The 27339-nt window shown below is 39.3% G+C and overlaps 1 protein-coding gene across 2 annotated transcripts in view; it reads left to right on the top strand.

Moving 5' to 3' along the window:
* The first annotated feature begins 288 nt into the window (after positions 1-288).
* fam222ba (family with sequence similarity 222 member Ba) overlaps positions 289-27339 on the top strand; it is a 44984-nt gene continuing 17933 nt past the window's right edge. The window contains exon 1 of one of the 2 annotated variants that reach the window (XM_056745898.1): positions 289-422. The gene's annotated coding sequence lies outside the window, so the exon portion shown is untranslated. Of the gene's footprint in view, positions 423-1700; positions 1861-27339 lie in introns of those variants that run through there. The other variant, XM_056745897.1, reaches the window with a different exon arrangement.

Here is a 27339-nt window from a genome sequence, read left to right as displayed (position 1 = left end):
TATTGTATAGGTCATTAAGTTATTATTGTTCCTTATCAACAATTTACCTGAATAGAAAATGAGTACGTCACCAATAGTTTTTTCCCCCATTTGTTCCTATTATATACGTTTCAGCCATATTATCAGTGAATATTGTTGCGTAAATAAATGTTTTATCATTTTCAATTGAAGAGAGTGTCTAAATCTTACCCTTTTGTATTTAATATTTTTTATCAAATGTTTTATATGTTAACAAAAAACGATTGGACTGCAGCCATCGTCTGCAACGCTATCGCGCATGCGCCGGAAGTTGCTGCCGCAGACAGCGACACTGATTCGACAACGCAGAGCAGCAACACTAGAAAAAATCAAAACACTGTCTCCAAATAATACTAATCCATTATGATGTGTTGAGAAATGTATTTTCACACGATCTACAGAGAGTAAGTATATCGTTTGACTAACCATTGTAATGATTCTGTGCTCGATGGTTCACTATTCTGTCCATGATGCTGTGGGGAGCAACAAAGGAGTCAGTTCTCTATATAATTCAGTGTAAGTCAGGAAAATTAAAAAGATGGGTTCACACTTTAGACCAGTAATATACAGCATAAGCAAGACTTACAAACAAGTGTAAAAAATGCCGATTTGGGGGGAAATCTGCTTATGTGAAATACACGTGAATTGTATTCTCTACATGCTGGTTGTGGACTGTTCTGGTTATAAATGTTTGTAAAGATGAGGATAGCTGTCACATATTTTGCTGTTTTATTACTACGTGTATTATTTCTATTTTCCCCAATTTTTTCTCTAGGGTGCATTTTAGGGCTATGTGGTATCAGGCCCGTGGTGACTTTAGCAGGCAGACTGAGCGCATGCAATGCAGAATTCGCATTTGATCCTCTAGACAAAAATGTATATAAATTCATGGACGTGACCTTTGCTGAATATCAAAGGCGTTGTCTCAAAATGCCACGGGGGATTTCTCCGCCGAGAAGCAGTGCGGTGTTTGAAGCTGGGGGTTTTGACAGCCGACAGCAGATTGGTCGGTCGGTGGAAAGTTATAAAGTCACATATCATCAGATGCTTTATTGATTCGGGGAGAATCGACTGTGATCCACATATATGCAGGACGTTGTGAAATGTACAGTTGCTCTGCCATAAATCTGTCTGTAGTCAGATGGAGTCTCTTTAAAGCGAATATAAAAACAGTAAACACACAGTTGCACGTGACATATGTCACCCATGCAGATTTGACTCATTTACAGTCGATGTGTAGAATGTTTGACTGACAAAATATAATTGCACCTGTTTCCTCATATTGTATTGCTTCTTGTGTTTGCATCGAAAAGTGCATTCCTTAAAAGTAATTCTGAGTGAGTTTATTTCCCCTCTTAATCTATGCATATGTTTATGGATAAATACGATGTATGTTTCATACTCGCAGATGAATGCAGTTTCACATGAAAGGGGTCGGCAAGGTAACAAAGGGTTGACGTCATGCATCTCATCCGCCCGCATGACTTCCAACTCTAAATCCCACCCGTTTTTTCTGTAAGAAATCACCGTGATTGGCCGAACGCGCTGCCCGACGCTTCCTAGTCTGACCGCAAGCCAATGGGAGCGTTTTCGGAGGGAGGCTTCCGTGTTGATGTAAAAGAGTGGGCGGGGCTTTGTGGGGAAAGCGGTGCGATAGACGCCAGTGCTTGAACCGTCCGCGACGCAACCGGATCGAGTGAAGGTAGCTCGGCAGCTGTCCGTGTTGAATTGGCCAATTTCTATCGCGGTCCAGAGGATTTAAACATGCATTTCGTTCTTGAGGATTGGCGCTAAATGGGTACCATTTCAACGAATGTCATCCGTAAATAACTGGATCCCGGGGTGAGAATAAAGCTTATGTGTGGCACCGTATATTATTATTGTTGACCATATGTTGTGATCTTCGAGCACGTCGCATGCTTTCATCAGTGGGTTAAGCGAGTCTTGGCAGTTTCCTATGTTTGTAAAAGGTGCAAAAAGCACGTTCAGAGTGTCGTCGTCTGCAAAAGTTTATCTTTAACAAACCTTTTAAGATTGAATTAAAGTGTCCGGTGAAAATACTTGAAAGCCTTAAGTATCATTTAGATGGTTGATGTGTTTCTGCTGGTTTGTGTGGTTTTAACAACTCTTTTTGTTCGTGAACTTTAACCATCCTTAAAAGCTCAATTACCTAACACTGAGAGTGTTTATTTGATTTACGTCTCCGGTATCTTGTGCTCACTCAGTTAAAACAAGAGCTTGACATTAGTTACCCACAGAGTGCAGTTTTATATCGTTGCGCTTTCTTCAGTCTGCCCTACATTTTCCAAAGGCTGGATAATTCAATTTCAGACTCCTATTTCCAGAGAAACACGGTCTCCTATTCTCAGTACAATTATCGAGCGTGGTGAAGGATCATTTTGACATCTGGGTGTAACGTTTCCCTTCTTCTATGAGGAGCTATTATGTGATTTGCCTTTTTGAATGGATCACGGGGGCAGTGCTTTCAAATATGCATGCCTACTCATTCAAGAAAATACATTTTCGCTCATGCATCTGTCTTTTCTCCAGGCTAAGAATAACCAGAGCTTGTTTAATGGCATTTTTTTCGTGAGTAACCTGTTTACATGTGCTTTGATCCCTTTAGCTAAATCCAGATGTTGATCCACTAATACCCCTTTAACTGTTTTTTGTTTCATCTTTTTTTATTAAACTGCAAAACGTTTTCATGTCGGAACAATTGTGTTGTCAATGCAGGTTCTTAATATGGAATAGTAGTGCTAAATGTGTTAAAAAATCTCTCCAGGTGCTTAGTTTTGTAACGCATGGCAACCCTGCTAATGCATTTGATAATTAACACATTCCTCTATGTGTGTGCATGGAACTTGTGGCGGCGTTCTCCTATTGAGTGGTTTATGTTTAATTGACCTGGCTAAGCATGGACCAAATGAAGCAGAATCAAGTTTGTGTGTTTGTCTTTGATGTATTTCTGCAAACCTCTCTGCCGAAACATGTATTTGTTTGTGTAGGTTAGGTTTTACCGTCAAGGTTAAAGTTGGAGATCATCAAAGGGCAAATACCGAACATGTTTTCCTGTTATTTATGAAACTCATAAATTCATTCCAACAAGGTAATTCGTTTCAATGCCAAGCCACGTTTTTAAGAGAAAAAGAGGTAGGGAAATTTGTCTTGACTGTGTAATTGTCACTGATCATATGTTTTGAAGCTGTAACTTGTGTGAGAAAAATGACAACACTTGTAATTTTATGTTCTGGGATCATGTCAAGCCTTTCCTGTCAACCTCAGAGACATGTTGTAAATACTGATTGCAAGTACTGAGAGAGGTACACACAGGCGATCTTGTTATTCCGGCGTTTAGCTGAGTGAGGTCCAAGTGGACAGATTTCTCAGCTGAAGGATGAGCAAGCAGTCACAGTTTATGAGTCAATAGATGATAATGTACGGTGTAAGAGATGGAGATGAATTTGAGAGGCTGACGTGATGGTTTGTTCGTTTATCTAAACTGGATGTGTTAATTTTACTCATTTGTACACATTTTAAGTTAACAAATTGTTATAATGCTAGTATTGGTGATCATTAATGCTGTTATTGGTGATCGTTAACATAAAATAGTCATCCTTAGTAACCTTGTATCTCTTGACAAATAGTCTGACCTTGTTTATATGCTTATTTAAAAGCCTTGGTTTTACTTTCAGTGAAAAATAAATGACTGCTAAAGTGGTTTACATTTATAAGCCAAATAAAAACGTTGCCCTCTCAATCCCTCTTAACTTTACCCTCCCCATTTGGATAAGGCTATAAAACATATTTTATTTGGCTCGCAAGAAAGTCAGATCAAGCTTTCCGCACACAGCTCGCATTTCCAGCCTGCGTGTGTTTGTGGTGTGCATGCACATTTGCACAGCTGTTTCCCACTGCATGCCAGTTGGAGAAAATGCATGTACACGGGTTCTGTGTCTCTTCTCTTTCCCCACCTATTGAGAGAGTGAGAGTTAAACACCCAGCTGTTAAATCAGGCCACACACACACACTCTTTTTCTAATTCTCATCATCTTCAGTTACACAAGGGCCATAAATGCTTACTGCTGTCTATTGCTTTAAACAGACCAAATCTCTCCTCACGCAGTTGAGCCCAGAGCAAGTAACTGGCCTGGCTCATAAAATCCCTTTTGTGTGGGGGTACACTAAAGAAATCAGCTGAGAAAGACCCCTTAGATAAGCCTGTTAGACATCAGTGTGGAGTCTTATGTCGGCTAAATGGGACACCCCTGGGTGGGCTTATGGGGCGACAGGGATAGGAATGTTTGGTTTTCAGTTTTGTTTGCATATGGAATGGATTCTGTCAGTCATCTAGATGTATCTCTTAGGCTTTCCCATACCTGTGATATGCAATTTTATGTGTGTGAAAGAGATTTGTATGGGCTGTTTTAAGATCCCCCTGCTTTTGTCCAGTTCCAAACTGATCTCCTCGATCTGTGAATAAATAGCAAGAGTTCACGCTTTTCGATTGCTTGTAATACATAATGCCAAAGTCTAATTTTGCATGCGTATGATACGGCACTCAGTTCAGTTTCTTCGTTTGCCGGGCGTCATAATGAGGCCTGTTCAGTTATTTGCATATCTAAAACTGAATGATTTTATAAATATGTATTATGCATTCTTTAATGGATATTTTTGAGCACCTAAACCACCCGCTTCCGAACGACATAAAACATGCAACAAGTACAAAATCGTTATGCGAGCACAGAAGTGAGAGTGTAGTTTGTAGTTGTAGAGGTTGGCCAAACATGTGTATCAGTAAATTTGAAGTTGCAAACTTTTTTTCTCTCCCATTCACACACCTGTACCAAAAGAAGTGCGTTCACAGGCGAGTTTTGCACATCTCCAAATCAGTATGTGAATTCACGCAATAAGAGTTGAATGCTTGTAAAATATGCTCTCACAAATTAAAGGTTTTATTCTTGGACATTTTTCTAGCACAAACACATGAACATAACTAAACTGCTTGAATCTGCTGCTGCGAGTTCGCACAATCTCTCATTTTGCACCACATATCTCTGTGTGATAAATGGAGCTAAAGTGATTTGTGCATTTGCAGAGGCCAAACGAGCTAGTTTTGGCGCCCAGCAAGTGAAAAAATTTGGCTTTGGAATAATTGCATCCGTATGTATTATATTGTATAATAAACAAAGTATATGGTTAAAGCCCATTGCACGGTAGATTTTGAAATTTGCGTCGGAAATTTCTGCACGTTATAAAATAAATACACCTCACGTTATGTCAATCACATATACACATTGCCATGATTTTCTGCGTTTTTCGCATCCGTAGCAAGCATTTTGAGTGGCCTTTTTGGACAATTCAGAGACACCGTTCAAAGGAGAGCCAAATACGATAAAAAACACAAATGAAATTTTTATGTGCAAAGACCTTAAGAGGTGGGGCAGAGTTGGGTAACTTGGGTTACATGCTCAAATGCGTCTAAATTGCGCAAAAGAAAATAATAAACCTGCAAAAAATACAATGTCCGATTAAAACAACAATCCCACCCTACACGTCATTATGGAAAAATTACACCACAATATATATAATTTAGTCGTGTCGTGGATGGGTCTGCTCTCCAGCGAAGCTAATGCGAAATATTGGAGTGTCATACGCGCGCAAGATTTGACTTCGGCGTATGTATAACACGCAGATTAATTAGACCGGGTTGCAAGTTCAGCTAAAGTCACACCTATACATGAAATGCATAGATAAGCCAGAAGTATGAACAACTATAACTACTGATTTTCTTGTAGCAATTTGTCACCTTATTTAAGTAAGAAGATAAGACCTGTTTTTTAGGAAAGTGTGTACTTAAAAGGATTGTTTTTATCCCAGTCTGTCTGTAGGACAGTGAAATTAAGGACAGCAGTCATCTGCTCTTATCTGTTTATGGCTGTAGATAAGAACTCTGGAACTGATATGTGACCCTCCCTTCTGTCTCTGCCCTGCTTCATAATGAGGGTTTGCTTGGCAAATTGCATATCTGTCCAGTGTAATCTGAAAAGATCCCATTAGCATGGAAGCATCTCATCTCCTGCTCGGTTGACAGGGGAGCCTGCTGTGTGACGGAACCTTGATGGTCATGTGACACTGAGCTGTAATCCTAAAGATACGCAAGTGTGATTCAGGATCTTGTGTCAGTTTTAAACTCTGAAAAGTGTAAGAGCGAGGTTCAAGGGTGTGCCGTTCGATTTTATTCCATGGAGAGAGAACTGTATCTGTAATGTCGCTGTGTGGAGGCCATCTAGACATCCCCCTTTTTGAGTCTTTATAGTGGATTTCTTCTGCTGTGTAAACTGTTTGCATGTGTGTTTAAAGATGCTTTGACAATGGCTGAATAAGGATATGACAAGTGTATTGTAAGGTTTCCTTACTGTTATATATTACAAAGTGACATCTTAAACTTTGGCGGGTTTTAACGATATATATAATATATTCATAATAATGAAACAATTAGGTAGTAAAAGGCCCTGTTGTGCACTGATTTGATGTAGCTTTTCATCTTATCTTAAACCATGTCCAATGACAAGTGTCTGTAAAAGAGTGATTTGTGATCAGCACCTTGTAAAATAGTTACCAAATGCCGTAAGACTGTGTTGCTTTTTCCACATCGTAGAAATCAGACCTTGTTTGTTTAAAGTGGCATTCTTGTGAAAGATTGTGTATCTGATCAAACTGGCTGTTAAAGAGCATTTTAATGAAGGCCACCTTTGGGAATGATATTCTCATTCAGCACAATGCTGGGGAGTGGAAGCAGCCACAATCCGTGTTGGTCATCCAAGAGTGTGTATTCCTACATTTTGTGTGTGTTTTGTTTTTAATAACAAACTTTCATAATATGTTGATAATATCAAAGATTTATTAGCATCAGGAAGACTCAATTTAAATAGTATGACGGCGATGAAGCCAAGGTTGATGTCAGGTTCCATGCGGGTCGAAGAAAGAATGGAAGGTGAAAAGGAGGCATGTTATGATTGTGAATGTTTGGCATGTTTGTTAAATTTGATCATGCCAGCCTCTGCTCGCACTCATAAAAGCTCTTTGATGAGTGTTCTTTGCCACAGGCACACAACATACTGTCAGCCGTTACAATTAGTTGGCTTTGTATCAGTGGCTTTCCCCCATTGGCTGTTGCAGTTCTTAAGCCTCTTGGTTCTTTAGTTATTTGAAGCTACTAAAACAAAGAGAGTCCTCTAAACGTATTTAGCCAGTATTTAAGTTCCCCTTCTGTCTTATTTCGATTTCTGGCTTGTTTGTGGAAAAAAAAGCATTTCAGAAGAAAACATACACATGCTTTCCTTCTCATGATGGCTTTGCATATGATAGTGCAAAGTCATGAAAATAACTGAACAGAAAGCATTATGACCGTAATGATTGTCTAATTGTAGAAAACAAAAGCTGATCCTTATCGATCAGATCCACGGATCGAGAAACTCATTTAACATTCAAAAAAGACTTTTGTACCACAAATGGTCATTTTGCATTATTTTGACTTTGCAGTACACTATAGCATTCAGCCGTGCATGGATCAGCAGGGCTCAAACAGCCACGTGAGACTGTGCTCTTGCACTTACAGCTTATTTGTTTATAATAGGATGAGAGTGTTTGTGTTGTCACATCTCTCACTTCTTTGTATAATTTAAAGCAAGAATTTAAGTTTCAATAGAAAGTTGACTGTCTAGTAGTGATATAATGCTAGTGCTGATGATAATTTCACAGCCGTGAAAAACAAACAGCGCGTCAATGTCCGATTCTCGATGTAATAACTCATTTGAACCGATTCATTTTGTTTAAACAACTCGTATATCAAACACTGAGCTCACGGGACTCACTGACTGAACCCATCAAATCAGTCACTCAAAACACCTCAGAACACAGCTGTGCTAAGACCATTTAACAATAGTGGTTAGTAAGATTAAGTATGTGAAGTTTATTTATGACAATGTGTTGTAAAGTACATATTTAATAATTTCGATCGGAGTTACTTTTCAGCTAGCTAATTTGATTTAATTTTATGTGGTCAAGAAGGCCAGAGGCAAAATTACAGTTTTTATTTTAAAGAGGGCAATAAAAGAGGATTGTGAAGAGTGACCCGTTATATTTGTGTCAGATTGTTTCACAGCCAATATATAACTTTATAGAAATCGAAATAATAATAATTGTAAAAAATACAAAGTTTTTGTGTATTTATTTTGGATTTATTGGGCGCCTGTAGCCGACTTATTTTAAAAGACAGAGTGACAAATTAACAGAACGATTCATCAACCGAGGTTATTAGACAAGGTCTTTATGATTCCTATTTAAAAGGGGGCGACCGAATTGTAAGTTGGTGTGACCAACTGAGATTGTGTGTCGCAGCAGTGGGAAGAATGAGTCTAGAGCCCTGTGAAGGTAAAACTCAAAAGAGTAGTGACCTGGACATCCTGTAAAAACCCTTTCTTTGTGCAGTGGGACAAGAGTCCCACCAGTGTGTATATGTGTTTGTTTAGTGTGTGTGTTATTTCAGTGCGAGAGATCCAGAGGGGAGAATAGGGGCCCTTTATGCCGCCACTAAATCAGCGCTCCTGTTAAGATCCATTGTTGGGACCACTGAATGCTCAATGCTGTATGTTGAATGCTATCTCTGCACATGCTGAAATGGCTAGATGACATTATTCCTGTGGTAGAGCGAAACGGAAGGAATAGGTTTGACCAGAATGTTTATTTTTTATTTCGTGAAAAGAGCTTGTATTTTAAAGCAAGAGTGGTGGTGAAGGGTGAGCGTTGACCTTCACTGGGTCCGAATGAATGAAATCTAAATGAATTCTGAATGGACATTTGTGTTCAGACCCGAAGTCAACGTGTGCTGTGTGTTCATTTTGAGAGTGGTTTCTGTCACGATAGATTAACTTCAGCACCTTTGGACATTTGAGATGGTTTCATATCTTGCACGTATGATTGTAAGATTGAAAGCGGGGTGGGGGCTCATTGCGGGCTGATATTGCCTGTGTTTCTTGTTCTTGTTATTTTGTGTCTCTGGCAAAGCAATAATTGAAAGTTATTACTTTGACCACAGGCTAGGGTTTATTGATTTTGTAATCTTGACTGCAATTCCTGAAATGTTACACAAGGACGTATTTCTGTGATCTTATCCGCAGTCATGCACGTCTGTGCTTTTTTTAAAAGTAATAAAGTGCCTTTGCCTGAAATTAAACACGCTTGCGCTTCCTTTGAAGCAAAAGTGTCACTTTTTTAAATGTTTCATTAGTATTGGATTTGAATAAATGTATTTAAAGATGCAACCTGTCATTTTTTCAGCAAGTTCATAAGTTATCTGTTCAAAACTGTTAACCGTGTATTTTCCCAATAGCCTGCAATTTAATGTTTCAAACAGAGGTGGCGACAGAGGCAAGAATTATGGATCGCAGCTTTAACTAATTTCGTAACTAATCTGTATGAATTTGAACAAAGAGAGAAAAATGTGCGATCATTGAAAAAAGCAATACCAAAGCCCCTCCCCAGATCCCACCCCTAAACCTTAAAGTCACTGGCACAAAAGCAAATCGCATTGAAATATACAATACATACTCCTACGATTTAGCCACCTTGTAAAATAGTTACGAGCTCTTGTGAGATTGCTTTGGTTATTTAACCCCTATCCACCTTTCTAAGCATCCGTTATAACAACCGTTAGTCCAAATAAACTGCCAGAATGAGGGGTTTATCATGATGCAGGCTAGCTAATGTCTCTGTTTGTTTCCTTGTCCACAACACAAGGTCTCTCTCAAGGTCTTACCTTATCCAGGAATGTGTATCCACGCTGGATGAGCTCAGCTTGGGATCACATTGCCTTGTAATGACAGGTCAGAGTTGAAGAGTGTTGAAGTGGACAGCCGCGTGAACAGTGAGGCTGGTGTTACGCAGGACTTACTGCCTTTGGCCGAGTCAAACGCTGCTGACAGTTAGTTCGGGATCAGTGGCGATGGTTTGCTGAGTGTAACAGAGAGATCTACTCTGAAACAAAACATGTAGCCAGAGGGAAGGGCAGAATATGAAGGACTTAGTGCTGCTCCACAATGTTGGTTCAACTGTAAACACAACTTTGTAAATTGGTCTAGCATATGACTTGGACTGTAAACATTAACTAAAGGAGACATGAATGTCACAAAAAAGAAATTTCAGTAATGTGTGAAAAAATCTTGGCATAGTTTTCCCAAAAAGTGGGTCTTAGCATGTGCCTTTAACAAGCAATTTTCCCAAAGTGTTTATATTGAGGTAGACGTCAACATACCAAATCAATAAATCAGTTGTTTTCTGGAGGTGGCGTGACATGAGAGCCACTGTTGCCTTCGTGCTTCGTGTTGATTTATCTGAGACGCTCAATGCGGTTATCGGTCTCACGTGGGATTAGACACAGGGGTGTCACTGTGGACGGTTAGCGCCCATGTGTGGGAAACAGAAAAAGAGGGTTGTTTTCAGAAACAGGTGCACGGAGGTGTGCTGACAGACATGAGGGTGGCTTAGTATCCTGTCAAAAGATGAAGCTCCCATCTAGGCTGCATGTCCTTCCTCAGATCTTTCAAAGAAACAAGTCGATCCGGTAAGCTTTGTAACTCCTGCGTGGTATTAATGCATATAAAAGGGAAACAAAACTTCACAGGCATGCGTGCATGCACACATAACTATGGGGGGCAGGCAGAGAACTTTTGTCAGCCGCCTCAGTGCGATCAAAGATAGATATACCTTTAGCCGTTTCCCTCTTTTGTTGCACAGACTGGAACACTGGGGTACATGATGCAACCGTCCATTACCAGAGATTCCTTTGTGTGTGTGTGTGCATGGGATGTTTGTGTTTACGTGCATGGGGTGTTTGTTTTGTGCACGCATGCCTATGAAAGCATATTTGAAGTAGGATTTAGTATTTAAAGTCACCTCGAGGCAAAAAATGTGGAGTTGAAGAAAAGGCCTTCATATGACCTACATTCTGAAACGCAGCTTTGCCTGCATGTAGGACCTACACGGGCAAGGCACCGAGCTTGATTGAAGAGGATAAGAGGGAATTGAGCGGGTGTGTGAGAAAATGTGTGTGTCTGCATTCACTCACGGTTGGGCCATTTGTCTTCCTGTAGTTGAAGTCCCAGGGTCTCGTTGCACGTTGGCTGTCCCTCTGTGACGGCTTCCTGTAATTAATAGGGGCCCCTGCTTCAAGTCATATGAGAGCAGGTGTTTTTGTGAAGCCGAGAAAGCGTTATCTTTTTGACCCAGCCAATATTCATCCACCCGTATCAATGAACACGCTCGGCCTTCATCCACAAATCAAGTTAAGTTCAGTGACAACAGGGAACGAGAACCCTTATTAGTGGTGCTTGCTATGTGGTGCCATATGTAGGACTAGAAAATCATAGAGACTTGGGCATCTGGTTAACTCATTCGCCGCCTGGTTATCCATATCAGGTTATAAATATTTAATTTATATACACACTCGATATGTACATTGAAAGTTATGCTGACTGAGTGACATGAAAAGTGGGAAATTGATTCTAATCTTTGTGATTAGGTCACAAACTGGGTTGCAACATCTCCGCAACTGACGCATTTTGGTTACTTTGCATTTAAAGAAAATTGTCAGAAAAGTTGTTTTTGGTTTCTTTTTTAAAATAACTGTTTTTTTCAAACACATTTTAGTTTTGTGGTCACATACTGTGTACTTTAGGTTACAAAAAAAACTGTAGTGATTTAGGGTACACAATGTTTACACGACAACAATGTAGTAAAAACTGTATAGTTTTTCTTTTGCATTTTTTTTGTTTCTCATAGAAAACAAACAATCTACATTCCCAAAGATCCACAAAAATAAGTAAAAACACTATATAATGCATTGGTTGGAGATGTCACTTTGTGAAGAAACACTGCACACCATATCAAGTTAACCCAGAACCATTTTTGTTGTTGATTATGTGTGTGTTTAGAATTTGGTGCATGTCAATAATTTGTCTTCGCTGGTCATAGTGATGGAGTCAATCTACACGTTGCTGGAGAAATGTTAAGAAGTGTTTTGTTCAGTAGCACAAACACAGTCCTGTAGGCATCTATTATTGTTTTAAAGGAGCCATTCTTTTGCTTCTTTTGAGGCGTTGATTATGTTTTTTGGGCTGTGTAACAATGGATGTTCATGTTTCTAATTTCAAAAAACGCTTTCTTTTATATTTCACATATTTCAAGTCTATTGTTCACCGCTGTCCCTCTTCTAACAAAACGACTGGATTCTTCCAGTCTATATAAAGTCCCTCCTTTCAAAATGCTCTGATTGGTAAAGCTGACCATGTCTGTCGTGATTGGTCCCCCCGAGTGTGTGTCTGAAGATATCCCACCCATACCATATCAGCGAGCTTCCGCTTCTCAGGCTGTTGTGATTGGTTTGTGCCCCTCTCAGTGCACGTGTATGCATAAATTTGGCATTTAGCAATAAACCGTAACAATGGTTTCAACTTCAGTTTATCAGTGAAATCCATGCGGATCCATCGAAGTGTAACGTTGGTCTGCTAGTGCATGTGCAAACATCAATCATTGTAAGAGATAGCAAATATTTTTCCTACTATGGCGAGGGAACTGATACAGAACCTAATGGCGTCAGACCGGTTATATTAATTAACACCAAAAACAGAAGCAGTAGTTTTGTCTTTTTATGTTGGATAATAAAACAAGCAGATTGAACAGGAGACATTTGCAAGCAGGACTTCAAAGGACGTTTCATAGACGTGTTTTAGAGGTATGTGCATACACAAGTGCACGCACTCGCCCACATACACATTATATTAGTGTATTACAATTATTAGAACATTAGTTATTAGATCAGCTTTCACAGCCGATGTTAAAGTCATGGAAGCTGTTATTCGACCGTTGGTTATCTTAGAATGTGTGTAGCTGTATTCTTATTACCAGCTGTAGGTCTGTGATGAAAGTGAAAGTAGTTTAGCGCGTAGCTCAGTCAATGTCTAGATTCTCTGATAATACTCATTCGGCTCTTCCTCTTCTCTAAGGAAGGCCCCGCCCCTTTTTTGGCACATTCCTATGGGGCGGAGGTTATTAAAAGCATTTGGAATAGTGACATCATGTACCCGGGAAGTAGAGGGCTGTAGTCCGATTCCAGCCATTCTCTGTAGTCCTTGAAAAGCGAATTCTGTTAAAGACAATATTTCACTCGGCATTGAACTTTGAGCTTTATCATTACGCAAGTATTGTTTATGCTCTAACAGCAACATAACACACTAACTAAAGGTTGGGAAATGGGATTGCGGGGTATTGGACCTTTAAACTTTTTCGGTTTCAGGCACTCAAAATGCTTAATGTAAACAGATGCATAAAAACGTGGGCGTTTTTAGTTCAAAACGTGGTGTATTTTTTTTACTGTTTTTGCTTGGCAGACATTGTTTTTATATTGTTTTAACTTAAGGCCTTTAGTGGACATTCTTTTTGGTTGACCTTAATAGGGTTTCATTAAAGCTGTCCTATATAAGGTTGACATTCCGTGATAGAGCTGCTTAGCCAAACTGAGCCCTCAGCCAGGACTGTTCAGCCGTGGCCTGCCTGAGCCAGCCACTGTAATATTCATGATCTAATTATTCAGGGAGAGGTTAGTGTGCGGAACTGTAACGTGTGATTTAACCTCTTGTCAAAGGCTATAAAAGGAAGGCAGGTTAATCTTTCTGGCAAGCGTCTCTGCACCCTTGGGAACGTGTCTCAATTTCCCACTCTGTGCCCTGGAGGCTGATGAGAGAGAGCGAGACAGCATAGCAATGTCACACGCAAGCACACACACACGTGTACTGGGGCATATGCATGCACTACACACTCAAGGTGTTGCTGACACTCTGTGTCTGTTGCTTCTCTCTGGAGAAATGAAAATGAAGTGACCTTTGATTGCCGATGACGGCAACTGTCAATCCTTCGGATCCAGTCAATCAGTCGCTCTCCGAATTTGTCAGACCACTTATCCACTTATCTCAGCTTTACAGACTGAAATGTGGTTCTTGGTGCTATTTTTAGTTCTGAGTGGTGAAACCTAAAATAAGATAATGTGACATTGTTTGTTTAAAAATATTTCCTTTCAAACTGCTTTTACCTTGTGTTATGAAGAATTCATTCACACAGATAAAAATATCACTGAAACTTTTCCTTAGTTTGCCTTAATATGCTTTGAATTGTGAATCATTAAATAAACCACATTTCCTGTATTATAAGCAGTGAAGGAATAGTATTCAACGACATGTGAAAATGAAGACTAAAGAGATTCTTAGTACAAAAAAGTAGAAAGCGAAACAATATCCAAAAGTTTAGATGTGGCTTTGGGCACTGATGATTCAATCGCTCAGAAAGTTGAAGGTGCATCAAATCCCCCAGAAATTCAAGTGAAATTTGCTGATATGCATTATATTAAATAAAAGAGTTGTTTTGGAGCAAGAATGTCTAAGCAATGCGTGTGATGCCAATCTTATACTTCCCAGCCACCCGTTAAAACACCTACAGTGAACAGCGGTGAAAGCATCATGCAACATGCTGTGATACTATATATAATATAATATACTATATTTGTATAATATAGGAAAATAGTGGATTAGGAATTCACAATAATGTAACATCTACAACGGACACGATAGGCCACATCCAGTGTGGACAGAACATTTAATTACAATGAATTCTTATACGTTTCTATGCCTTTTGTCGCGTCACGTTGCGCCGCTTGCGTCCTGTGTAGTAGACACAGTTTAACATCTTTGTAAAATAACAGTCTTGGGAAAACCTGGGAAAGAACAGAACAGAGATCTCAAACACAAGCCCAAATCTTACAAAACAGTGGTTTAAGAACACAAAAAGTAGATGTCGGGTAAAGATCTGGGCCCGTATTCCTAAAACTTCTAAGGATCCTCTAAGAAATCTCTTAATTTAGCTTAAACACTTCTACGTCTTGGCTCAAAAACGATTCAGAGAGCAACTCTGAGCACGGAAAAGACAACTTTTATCTTTCCCAAGTAGGAAAAAAGGAACATATCATGAATTAACTGTGTTGAATTGAATAATTGACTTAAATTAGATTAAATTAAATCAGGTTTACTGGCTTGTCTTTTGACAGTGAGTGATTGAGGTTGGAAAATGACAGAAGTTGTATAGTGTTTGAATATTTCCCTAAGGCATCATTGCTGCTCTAACAACATTTTCTTTATTATATGCTTATTGCGCTGATTGCATTAATGTCAACAGACACATTATTCATCCACTCGTGTAATCAGAGAAAGACTTGAGTGATGAATTAGTTTTTCATTGTTCGGGTTAATCAGGCCTTTATTTAAAACATGCTGGATATTCTGAGATTCAACCGAACCCAGTGAACCCTGCCTCGGTCAACAACAACCATCACCACCCAGAATCTAATCCACACTAAAACCCAAGCTGCCGCATTCATTTCCTCTAGTCTGACACCCTGCACTTCAAGATCTTCTGACTCATGATGGAAGTACTGTTTGCATTCACTTACGAATGTAAAAATGTGACAAATAGAAGTAAATCCTGACCGTTTAAATACACCTGTCCTCCAAAAAAATAGCCAACCACATTTTCTCAGAATCTGAGTACTCACACATGCATGAGTATCTCCAAATCACTTTTGTTGGATGATTCACCAACCCACATGCCTTCATAACCGCCACTCTCCTAAACAACATACCCACACAAGGCAATGGCCCCTGCCTCCGCAAAAAAAACCCTCTTGATCTGATATTTGGACCTGTTGCTCTCAGAGAATCGTAGTCATTTAGGATCAGCACTTCTGCTGAGTGCATCCAACCCAGTTACTGTATGATCAGAAGAAAAACTGACCCCAGATCTCTCTCTCTCTTATGAAATCAATCTGACCGGGGGAGGAACGTGCCCTCCACTGCTGGTGTTTCTAAATCAGATGTGCTGCTGTTTCATGCATGCTTGACTTACCACTGTATCACCTCCCATCACATACCAAGAGTTACGGTTAGTTGCTAGGTGGGCTTATGGTTATTGAGCTCAAGGAATGTTACACTTCCAGGTCACAGTATCCCATTGACATGGGTCATAACCCCCTGAGATGAACTTATGAAATGTTTGGTGAGTTATACTGAGGAGGAGTGCCAAATGGAATTTGGCACAAGTTTCCAAAACACTCCCTCTGTCTTCCATTGGCTGGGCGAACAGATATATCCGCCCCACGACTTGCTTTGCTGGTTGTCTGTATTGCTGGGTTTGGATGGTGAATATTCTTACATAAATAGAGTCGCAACTTTGAAAGTACAATTATTTGCCTTTTTCAAAGAATTGGGCCAAAATCGGGGAGTCACAATATACCATTATTCACAATAACCATGATATTATTAACCTGGATTACTGATATTGTGTTAATACTACGCATTAAAAAGGTCATATATCGGCAGCCGGGGCTTCAGAATAAGACATAAAACACATTTTACACTAAACTTCTAAATTTGCGGTTTGTAATTGTAGGAAGGTTCAGGCTTGTGGAAGAAAGGAGGCGGAGTCGGCGTCGCTGGGAAAGCGTAAGAATCGTTTTTATTTACTACAATACTTCCGGGTTGTAGACCCGCTCACTCAATAACACAATCTCTCTCTGGTTGTGACGAATCTTTCCTTTGGGCTCGGACACTCCTAGACACCTTGTCTCTCTCGGTCCGTCGATGTGCGCTTTCCCAGCCTGGTTTCTCTCTCTCCACTCTTCTCCTTTGTCGTGCCTTAAATGCGTCTCCTCGCCAATTACTAGACCACGCCCCCCTTTCCACAGTAATTTTTACATTTTTTATGCCGCATTTCCAAAATGTGTGAAAATTCTGTAAAATAAATGGTAAAAGTGATTTTTTTTCCCCCCAGTGTATCATGATAACATAAATAATTCAGAACATTATTTTTCTTTTTTTAATTTTTTTTCAATAGATATTGCTGTGATATTGTAAATGTGAATTCCTATTGCCATCATAACAGTATAGTGAAAGTATGATATTGTGACAGCCCTAGCCCAAGAATGTATTACTTGTCCTGCATGTTATTAAGATGGGAAAGTTAAAACTTTATTAAATCTGTTATTTGCACTTGACAAGAGTGGTGTTACTTAAAAAAAACTGTCTCAAGCCATGAATGGCCAGGTTTGGGCTTAAAGGTACATTGTATCATACAATGCTTCATGTGACACATAAGGATGTACACACTACACTGGGACAGGGTTTTTCCTGTATAGAGAAATTTGAGGTGCCTTCATCAAATGTCGTGCTGCCTCAGACTCTCGCCCAAATTATTTTGGGTGTCTTCACAAGAAATGCTGAGTGCATTTAACAGACTGTCATTTGTAACTGCAGTTGCGGCAAACGCCACAGTGGAGGCGCTAATTCATTATCAGCACACTGAGGTCTGTTTCACGGCTGTTTGTTTTGCATCCAAGTACGTTTAATTTCTCGAAACTGCTTAAATGAACATGATGTACATCATTGTAATGTCTTAAACTGTGCAGTTGGATCGTTGAATCAGCGTATACTGTACAGCGAGTTCGCCAGAACCCACAATACATTCAGAACGTTTCGAACACAAATTACTCTTTTGAACCTATTCATTTAAAATATTGAACTTTTCAGTCACTAGCTAATATATGTGATCATTGAATAATTTAAACTGAACCACAGAGAATGGAAGATGTGAATGAGCTTTGCTCATTTAGTAAGACTGGTTTATTCAGTTGGCTATTGTGGGCTGAAAAGTTTGTTGAAAAAAATGCTTTGTTTGATTTAAAAAAAAAGTCTGTTCGGTTGAATAATATGTTTTATACAACTTAATAATTGTTATTTTCATCTTATTTTATTAGAACTTTTAATATGTCAAAGTCACTTTGGTTAAGCCACTTAAAGGTACAGTAGGCCTACGTATGTGTACAAGAGCAGGATGTCACCACCTTCGCCTCATTTTGAGCCTGGAAAAACCCTGTGTGAACACAGTGTTTTAAATGAGCAAATGCAAAGTAGCAAACATGCGATGAGTGCGTTTGAGGGCAGGAACGGGTCACGGATTTGAGATGATTTTGTACAGCTATCTCTGATTACTGTGAAACACCACAGAGCAGAACACTTCACAATCACTGAGGCTAGATTTATCAAAGACTTCCCTGTGTGAGGCATAACATTAAGAGCTCACATGATTCATGAGCCCTGAGAGCACATTTCCCCATGTATTATCAGGTTAAATCTGTAAAAATACATTAATCAAGTTGGAGCGCTAGGATCAGTGACAGTCGAATCAAAAAAAATTCACAGAACCACAGAAAAAGCTCACATTATTAAACACATTCCTTTTTTTTAAAGCTAAATGTTATCAAAAAAATTTGGGCTGACAAATGATTAATCGCGATTAATCGCATCCAGAAGTTGTGTTTACATGATATATGTCTGTATTCTGTGCATATTCATCTTGTTTTTATAAACACATACATGCATATATTTAAGAAAAATATTAAAATAAATAAACATTTGTTTTATATATAAATGAATGGTAAATATGAATACATGTAAATGATTCCTAAATGTGTATACATGTATGTGTTTATAAATACAAAATTAATATGCACAGTACACAGACGTATACTATGTAAAAACGTTTGACCGGCCTTAAAACATAACGTATATCTTAATTAAGTTTAATTCAGGGCACACTGTAAAATACACATAAAATCTGTGCAGCTTGGATGCCGGACAAAAATGTTTTTCATGATATTTTTCACCCACCGTGTAAATTTGCCATCTATTTTCTGTAATATGAAGTATTTCACAGCAATATTTAACATTCTGTAAATTTCCATGAAATGTTTTTTTACTGTGTACAAAATTGAGCCACCTGTACTCCCAGTATTGCAAAGTAGAGTATCATCTAGGTACCCAACATTCCTAAAGTAAAGAGCAGATTTTTATCCCTGCGGTGAGCAGCAGATGAGCACCAGGGTGCTGATCAAGTCAATCGAGTGGCCAAAAGGCTCCATCCTCACTCGCTCGCACATTGTTAGTAACATTACTGCTTATGCATCAGTGCCCGATTTCATGAGAGTCAGCGCTAAAGCTTGCACAAGCTGTTCTCTCTTAAAGATTAGAAATCGTTCTCCTCCCTGACACCACTAAAATGCCTGGGTCACTTCTGGAGTTTCACAGCAACTTTTTATCAGCCTGTTTAAAGCGTATCGGGGCTGTCAGATGCGTAGTCTTTGTTACTTTAGGAATTTGCAGTGGCCCCTGTATTTCCACGGCCTTTGTGTCAACAGCGCCGCATCTGTAGTGACTCATGTTAGAAGGCTGATTGAGAATGTGAGCGAGCGAAATCTGCTGCAGGCTCAAGCGGCTCTCTGAAAAATATTTGAATGCACAATTGCTGTGTAGGTCGACGAGACGGGAACACAATGTGTGTTTGTCCTGAGGAGGTTATGTCCTGATAAAGGGCGTATAGGAATGCTTTAATGTCGAACAAAAGTATAAATACTGGTGAAGATTAAAGAATACACAAACACACATTTAAAGCAGCACATTTTTATTATAGTATAAGATCTGGACCTTGGTAGTTTTTCATGTTGAAAATAAAATGTGAAGCTCAACGCATGATCTCACAGAATGCCATAGTCAATTTTTGTCAAATCATTTCCCAAAAACAAAACTGTTGACAGTGAAAATGCTGGGTGGCTAGTGTAAAGGAGGCCGGCGAGAGTGAGAGCTGTGCAAGTAAACCTGACTCCCTGATTTCAAGAGAGGATGTGGTGACAGGCGTTTAGCCTCCTCGTCACAGCGCTCGTCTCCCATACCGGACCAACGCTTGTTAGAGGCCGCTTGGTCGAGTAGGACTGTTAGTTATTGTTGAAAAACCACTAGCCACATCATCAAGCCCTGTTTATAGGTATAAATGTATCATTTGTTAACTTTACTTTTCATTATATTTATTAAAGTAAATACCTCAGTTTCAAACCCTGGCTACGGCCATGCTAAGGATTCTCGCCATCGGTTATCTGGGAATTTTAAATAGTAATTTTTCAGACGCCGAAAAGGAAAAGAAATCAATGAAACCTTAAGGGAAGCAAGGGAATCAAATGTGAAATATTTAATTGGCTTGAAATTGCTCCTGCAGTCTTAATATAGTAAAAAAACTCAACTGGCTCAATCCATGTCACAGAAATTCATTGTTGATAAGATATGGGAACCCTGAACCAAATACATCCAGTATGTCACAATCTCCTGACAGCAGCTGTGTGCGTGCGTGCATGCGTGTTGTACGACTGCATATGACAGTTTAAACAGAATCCAGAGCTAAAGCAGATTCTCAGTGAACTGTTTCATAACTACATCTATTTCCAGGAATCTGGAAAGTTCAGTTGTGCCGATTTGCTTGTGTTTGATGTGTCAGTTCCCATGGTCTCGTGCCCTTGTGAAATGTTTGCGGTCACAAAGCCAAGCTGTCTGTTTGACCATCTCCCCTTTACAGCGCACTCCACCGATACCAGCAGAGGATTGTGGTTCACTGCGTCTGTCAGAGAACTGTGTGTATGTGGAACATAGTGAAGAGTTGTAGATGAGAAAGCCTAGACTTTTAATCTTCTCTTTTGGAGATTCTTCTCAATAAAAGTTGCATCTCTTTTTCACTCTATAATAATAAGCAATACTTTTTTTTTTTAGGGGTTCTCCTACATGTTAGAAAGGTAAACTTTTAGTGCATTATATACATTTCGATGACTCCATCTGTGCCTTTTTTAGTCCTAGAGAATACCTCAGAGATTATGTATTTTTGTATCCAAACCCTGGGAGTAATTTAGAGTTTTTGCGCATCCGGTTCCATCATCCCAAAAGTCTATTGTATTTTTTCAATAGTTTTTTGATGTATTGCCTGAAATGAGGTCTGTTGTTGACAAAACCGCAAAAAAATTATGTTTTAATTAGTGGTGGGCATAGATTAATTTTTTTAATCTAGATTAATTCCAAGATTAATCTAGATTAATCTAGATTAAAATGGCTCATTTGAATTCTGCCGAAGGCATTCAGAATATGTGTGCTACCCAAATAATGACTAAAAGTAAGTCTTTGAGAACGGGTTTCTCAAGCCAGGTGGCGCATTAGACCAGGGGCTCATCTCCTGTTTCCAAAATGCATCACAAACTGCTTGAGAAAGCTGTTCTACTATGATAATTGGTGATGAAAATTAAATTATGTTCAATAAGATGAACTTGTGTTTACTTCCGCATTAGCTAAGGGATGATTTGTGTTTAGGTGGTACTTGAGACTGGAAGAGCTCCTACAGTACATTTACATTTAGTCATTTAGCAGACGCTTTTATCCAAAGCGACTTACAAAGAGTGAGGGAGCAACAAGCGATATGTCATACAGGAGCCATAATACATTAGATCTCAATACAAAGTTACTGGTTTCAACTAAAGCTAGACCACTACCTGTTGAGAGAAAGTGTTTTTTTAAACCAATTCCGCATTGCACAAGGTGCAAACAACCTTAGTCTTGTCGATGTTTCTATTGGGAAGCTTCTTAAAAATTAATATTCCCTGAAGCAAACCCGGCGGCTTCATAGCTGCATCCATGTTAGCACGTCACGTTTGATGCGGTAATTTCACAGTAACGTTATGTTGTGTTTAGACCAAACGCGAATGGCGTGTCAAGCGCGAGTGATTTATATGTTAATGCAATCAGCCAATAGACCTACTTGCGGCGCGAATCGCGCGAATGAAGCCCTGGTTATGAGATGATGAGGCGGCTTCTGCTTCCGCGAATGACGCGAGTTGAAAAATCTTGTTCTCGTCCCGTACAGTGCAGTTAAGCTGGTATACATCCGCGCTAAAATATCAAGGTGAAAGTCATCATAGCTTGCGTAGTATAGACCCAGCTCCCAACCCAACTTTGAGAATAGATTAACGGCGACATTTTTTTTATCGCGTGATAAGAGTCTCACTGCGTTAACGCTGTTAACGCCGTTAACGGCCCACCACTAGTTTTAATCTATGACATAAAACACACCAGTTATAACCCGATTGTGATTTTTTTAAAACCTTTATTGTGGCTTTAAAAAGGCGGTTGCTAAAAGCGACTACATCCTTTTGCTATGACATTAGACATCATCGTGCATATAAATCTCACAAATAATGCAACATAGACACAAATCTCTAAAACCGTTCTTTGGGATTCATCAACGAAATACTTACAAGAGAACACGTTTTTAATAAAGTTTGAAAAAGTTGTTGTCGGAAGCAGGTGACCTTTGTTATCTAGCGATCGTAGTGAAGTCTGTTTAGGCTTCAAATAAAGCAAATATTGTGTTCATCCGTAAAGATCATCTTGATAGCCAAAACGTGAAAAAATTGTGTACATTTGTTAATCACAGATCTTATGTTACGCAATCTTCTAAAACTCGCTCGGAAAAATGCATAGGCTCTCGGTCGAGGGAACCAGCGCAGCACTAACTTACAGGTTAACCAACAAAGGTACTCTATAAGGTGCTCTCTAGAATGAGAACGTCATTCCCCAACCCCAGTACCATAATACGAAAAATTAAAACAATCATTTCAGCTTTTGGATCAAATTTTGTGTTTAAGAGATCATTTTTTTCCTATTTCAAGTAAGGATTTCATATTCCTATGAGCCTCTGCATCTAAGATCTTTGTGGTTTTTGCATCTCCGCCTGATGCTTGTATGTTAAATAGTCAGTTCATGTACCTTTGCTTTGGCCCTCAGAGCTGTTTCCACAAAGCTCATCCTACTCCCAGAATCACATGACTGTGAGACCCTCAACAACAGGCTCAAACCAGCCACAGAGAGAGCGTTTGTGTGGATGGTGCAGTTTAGAGGTGCTGTGCTGGAGGAATCGGGTTGCCCACATGATCTGAGATCAGCTTTCTTGTATCTTATGATGGATGAGGAATTAGGTGGAGGATGCCGGCCGTAGATGGCTGTAAGGTGTCTTACTCGTGATAAAGCATGATTAAGAATCACGCCGCTCTAGGATAATTGAATCAATTTTTTATTTCTGTTTCAGGTTTCACATAGCAACATCAAGTTCTTTCCAATTCCTAGTTCGGATTCAGTGTTTTAATGCACTTTGGGATGAGACAGCAGCTGTTTCAATCCCAAGGAGAGAGAGAGCCTCCCAGGCAGCATTTCCCCATGTCCTTTCAAAAATCATCCCTCTTTTTTCCCTTCATTTTCCCTTTTTGCTGTAATTTATCACCAGGGTGTCCAATTTCAGATGAGCAGCAGACGGCCCAGGCAAACGGATGAGCGGTAAATGGATGAATCTGCTCATAAATGAAATTGTCTCGCTCTGTCTTCATTTCTACACCCTGGTTTGTGAGCTTTTCACATGTCATACAGCACAGCAGTGTTTGCTACAGAATGTGTTTTCAAAGTGGGAGGACAAAAATGGTGTAAATAAAATCGTACTTTTTTGACATGACGTAAACACTTCAGTAAGCACATTCAGTAATTTAGTATGGGATTCTATTGTAAACTATAGGCCTATAACTGTTCTGACAGAAGAATTTAACTTTGTTTATTTAAACCAAAGTATTTTAAAATTGGACAATATGACTTGTGCTGTATGTTTTTTAACTGAATTAGCATGTTCTGCTAGCATGCTGGCTCTCATATCTCATCACATTCAATTGGGTGCGGTTGGGTACAATACATCTTGCTTTAAGGTTCAGTCGCATGCTGGACACACACACTTGCTGTATGAAGAATGTGTGTAAGGATTCTTGTCATCATACTGAGGTTGTAAAAAATGATCAAGCCTTCGGGGTGTTCAAAAATGTGTAATTTGATTCACTTCTGGTTCTTTAACTTCCCAGTATCCAGTGAGAAACTCTACCCCACACTCGACAGTGTACCAGTGTATTAGATGCTTACAGAAACTCATGCACGTTTTATATATTTGTGCGCTTGTGCAGAAAGGTTCAAGTAGTCTCTCATGTACCTGGAGGGTAAATCCTGTGATTTACAGCATGCCAAAAAATCCAATAATCAGTGAGTGGCGCGTCCTCTCATCATCACATTCAATCTTTCTTTCTCGGCTCTCCATCTCTCCTTTGAGTTGAGCTTCAGCATTTGTCCGGTTACACAGATTTTATAGGATTTCGTGAATTTCGTTGTAGGACAGTTGACCCAAAATAAAAAATTCTGTAATCATTTACTCAGTTTCAAATTGCTCTAAATTTGTATTTCTTTGTTCTGATGAACACAGAGAAAGATATTTGGAAGAATCCTTACGACCAAACAGTTCTTGGACCTCATTGACTACCATAGTATGAAAAATTACTTTATATATTTTTTGGTTATGTGAAACAAAAGATATTTAGAAAAATGTAGGACAGGAAAAGGTTCTGGGGGACTTTAGACTACCGTTGTAATTTTTCCTACTATGGTTGTCAATGGGGTCCAAGAACTGTTCAAATATCTTTCTCTGTGTTCAGCAAAACAAATAAATTTATACAGGTTTGGAACAACTAGAAAGTGAGTAAATCTCCCTTTACGCACAAATCATTATATCTTTCAGCAGAACCTCTGTGATATTTATTGCTTTACTTAACAGTAAAGCTCCAGTTGCAATTATTCGATTTGTATTTCTGTGGTGTTGTGTGGGCCCTGTTGTCATAAACACTGTTGTTATTTCCAAATTATATCTGAAAATGGAAATAAATGTCTATATAGTTTTAGGAAAAAAACTTTTGATATGCTTGCAGTCTCTGGGAAATTATAAATGCATCATTAGCAAGTGTTAGTTGATTCCATTTGATGTCACTACCGCAATTTTTTGAGTGAATTTAGTTGTATAGTTTAGTTCAGTGGTTCTCAAACATTTTACTTGTAAGGGTCCCTTTGTGTCCGTAGGGTGTGAGTGCGTGAGTGAATGAGTGAGTGTGTGTGCCCTGCGATGGGTTGGCACTCCATCCAGGGTGTATCCTGCCTTGATGCCCGATGACTCCTGAGATAGGCGCAGGCTCCCCGTGACCCGAGGTAGTTCGGATAAGCGGTAGAAAATGGAGGATGGATGGATGGGTCCCTTTGTGTGGGGTGCATCGCTTTGCGGCCCCCCAAAATATAGACGTATAATCTTAAACTTGGAATTTTAATTAAACCAAAAACTAATTTAGTTTTACAACGCTGGAACATCAATTATTTTGAATGGTTTTTGATAAAACGTTATACATTTCTATATTTAATAAAATTCCACAAAATCCCCAGTTTGAGAGCCAAGCATTTACGTGGACATTAAGATGCATTGAGAATCATTTTTGGATCACATTGTGCCAAATAAGCTCTCAACAGAGCATCTGACAGTTCTGGCTATGTTCTCCTTTTTTTGCTTCATTCTGTAACAAAAATTACACGGAGCTTCAACACCTTTTGATTTGGTCACAGTATGCCATGGTTCACACCTAACCTCAAAGTAAGTGGTAAACACACACATCGACCTCGTATATGATGAGCTGTTTGTCTCATACGTTACAAAAGAATTATTCAGGTTTTAAATTGATGATTTAGAAACACATACACATTCCTTGAGGCGTAGTTAGTAGCTCTCTCACTCTCTCTTTCAATGCATATAAGCACTCTCACGCTTACTCATATTCACTGTGCTGATCTTTCCACACGTTTGTTCGCACTCTCGCACACCCACAGATCAATCGCTTTCTTCAGTACTCGCACCTTATGTTCTGCAGCTGAACCACCATCAGTAGAAATGTCAGGGGCTCTCACACAGTCTGTCTCTTAAAGGGACGTTCACACGCATGCAAGGTTATACAGCCACCGGAAGTCATTCGCTTTAACCCTTTTGTGAGATGCCGTGGTGAAGTGTCTGCGGTAAGCGGGTAATAGAGATTATCAAATGAGGAGATGCACTACTTGTAAATATGTGACTGAAAGATTTTTTGCAATAAATCTTATGGTTTAAGTTCCTATGTTACATTTAGGAAAGCTTGTTTTTGTTTACTTAAGTTCTCCCTATCCATTTCTCTGATTACTGATGGTGCCGTTTTTCAGGTTTTGTTTTATATTTTTAACCAATCATGGGGCAGACTTCATGTTTGTGTCTAAGTTGTCAAATGGTTAACAAATAAAACGTCTTGCAAATAGCTTGACAGTACAATTTTCTTTTACTTTAAATATTTAAAAAAATCTATTTTCTGTATATTGGCAGTTTTGGAAATGCAAGGTTTCCGTGTGATAATGATGATTTGCATTTACCCAAAGTCATTTCAAGTGTTATGCATACATTTTATCAAAACGGACGATCCTCTTCTACCTCGTCTCTTTCACAATTTCATACTTATATTTGCTTTTATGTTCATTTGTTTGTGCTTTTGTTTGTTAAGTCTTTCATTCACTTTTGTCCTTTTATCTTTCCGACATGATTCCAACCGTATTCATGTAATGGCTTTGTCATATTCCATGCTGTGGTTTGTCAGTACTTTTGTCTCGCCTGTGTCATGTTTTTTTCACAATCACACACACCTATTAGCATTTTTGTCACTTCATTTTCTCACACTGATAACTTAATATAAGCTAATATTTCGTGATGCGTGTCACACACATTCTCACACGGCCTTTCAGATGGCACGGTGTCTTTTAGAATAACAAAACTCTGACAGGATGATGAGGTCTCTGTGGCTGACGCAAAGCATAAAAAAGCGTGTGAGAACTTCAGGATGTGCTCAAGTCATCACTAGCGCGCTGACAGCGACAGCATCCTCATCGTGCAACTACAGCAAAATCTATTCAGGCTTGGAGCTATAAATTGATGCTCTGAATGAACAAATGCACCTGTGTGAGCGTTTATTTACAACCAGCCTTTCTCTCTCCGCTTGGATTCAAGGATAAGCTTGTCTCATTTGGCAAAAGAAAAAATCGTCACCCCCCTCCCACCACCCACTCAGTCTTCTATAGTCCCTCATAAATGATAATCACATCTCTCCACTCGTCGCCTGAAAAGTCATTTCACTCAATAGCTTTTTGTGTTGCTGGCAAACTCTCCACGTAAGCCTACATTGGTTTTGTCTTTCCCTCTGTTGCATGTGTATATTTTAGTGTAATTAGCCGGCGGTTTTCCTGATCGTAAAGGCCAGCTCAGGCAGATTGTCTAAGCACCAGAGAACAGACCAACCAGCGCCTGATTACAGCTTACCCTAGTCATTTTCTAAATAGCTCACTTCAACTCCACTTTCCTCCCTCTGTCCTTTCTTCTCTCGCG

This window comes from Triplophysa dalaica, chromosome 4 (assembly GCF_015846415.1).
Source record: "Triplophysa dalaica isolate WHDGS20190420 chromosome 4, ASM1584641v1, whole genome shotgun sequence".
Taxonomy (NCBI): domain Eukaryota; kingdom Metazoa; phylum Chordata; class Actinopteri; order Cypriniformes; family Nemacheilidae; genus Triplophysa; species Triplophysa dalaica.
The sequence above is the reverse complement of the archived record's forward strand: the minus strand, read 5'-3'. Positions and strand labels throughout refer to the sequence as shown.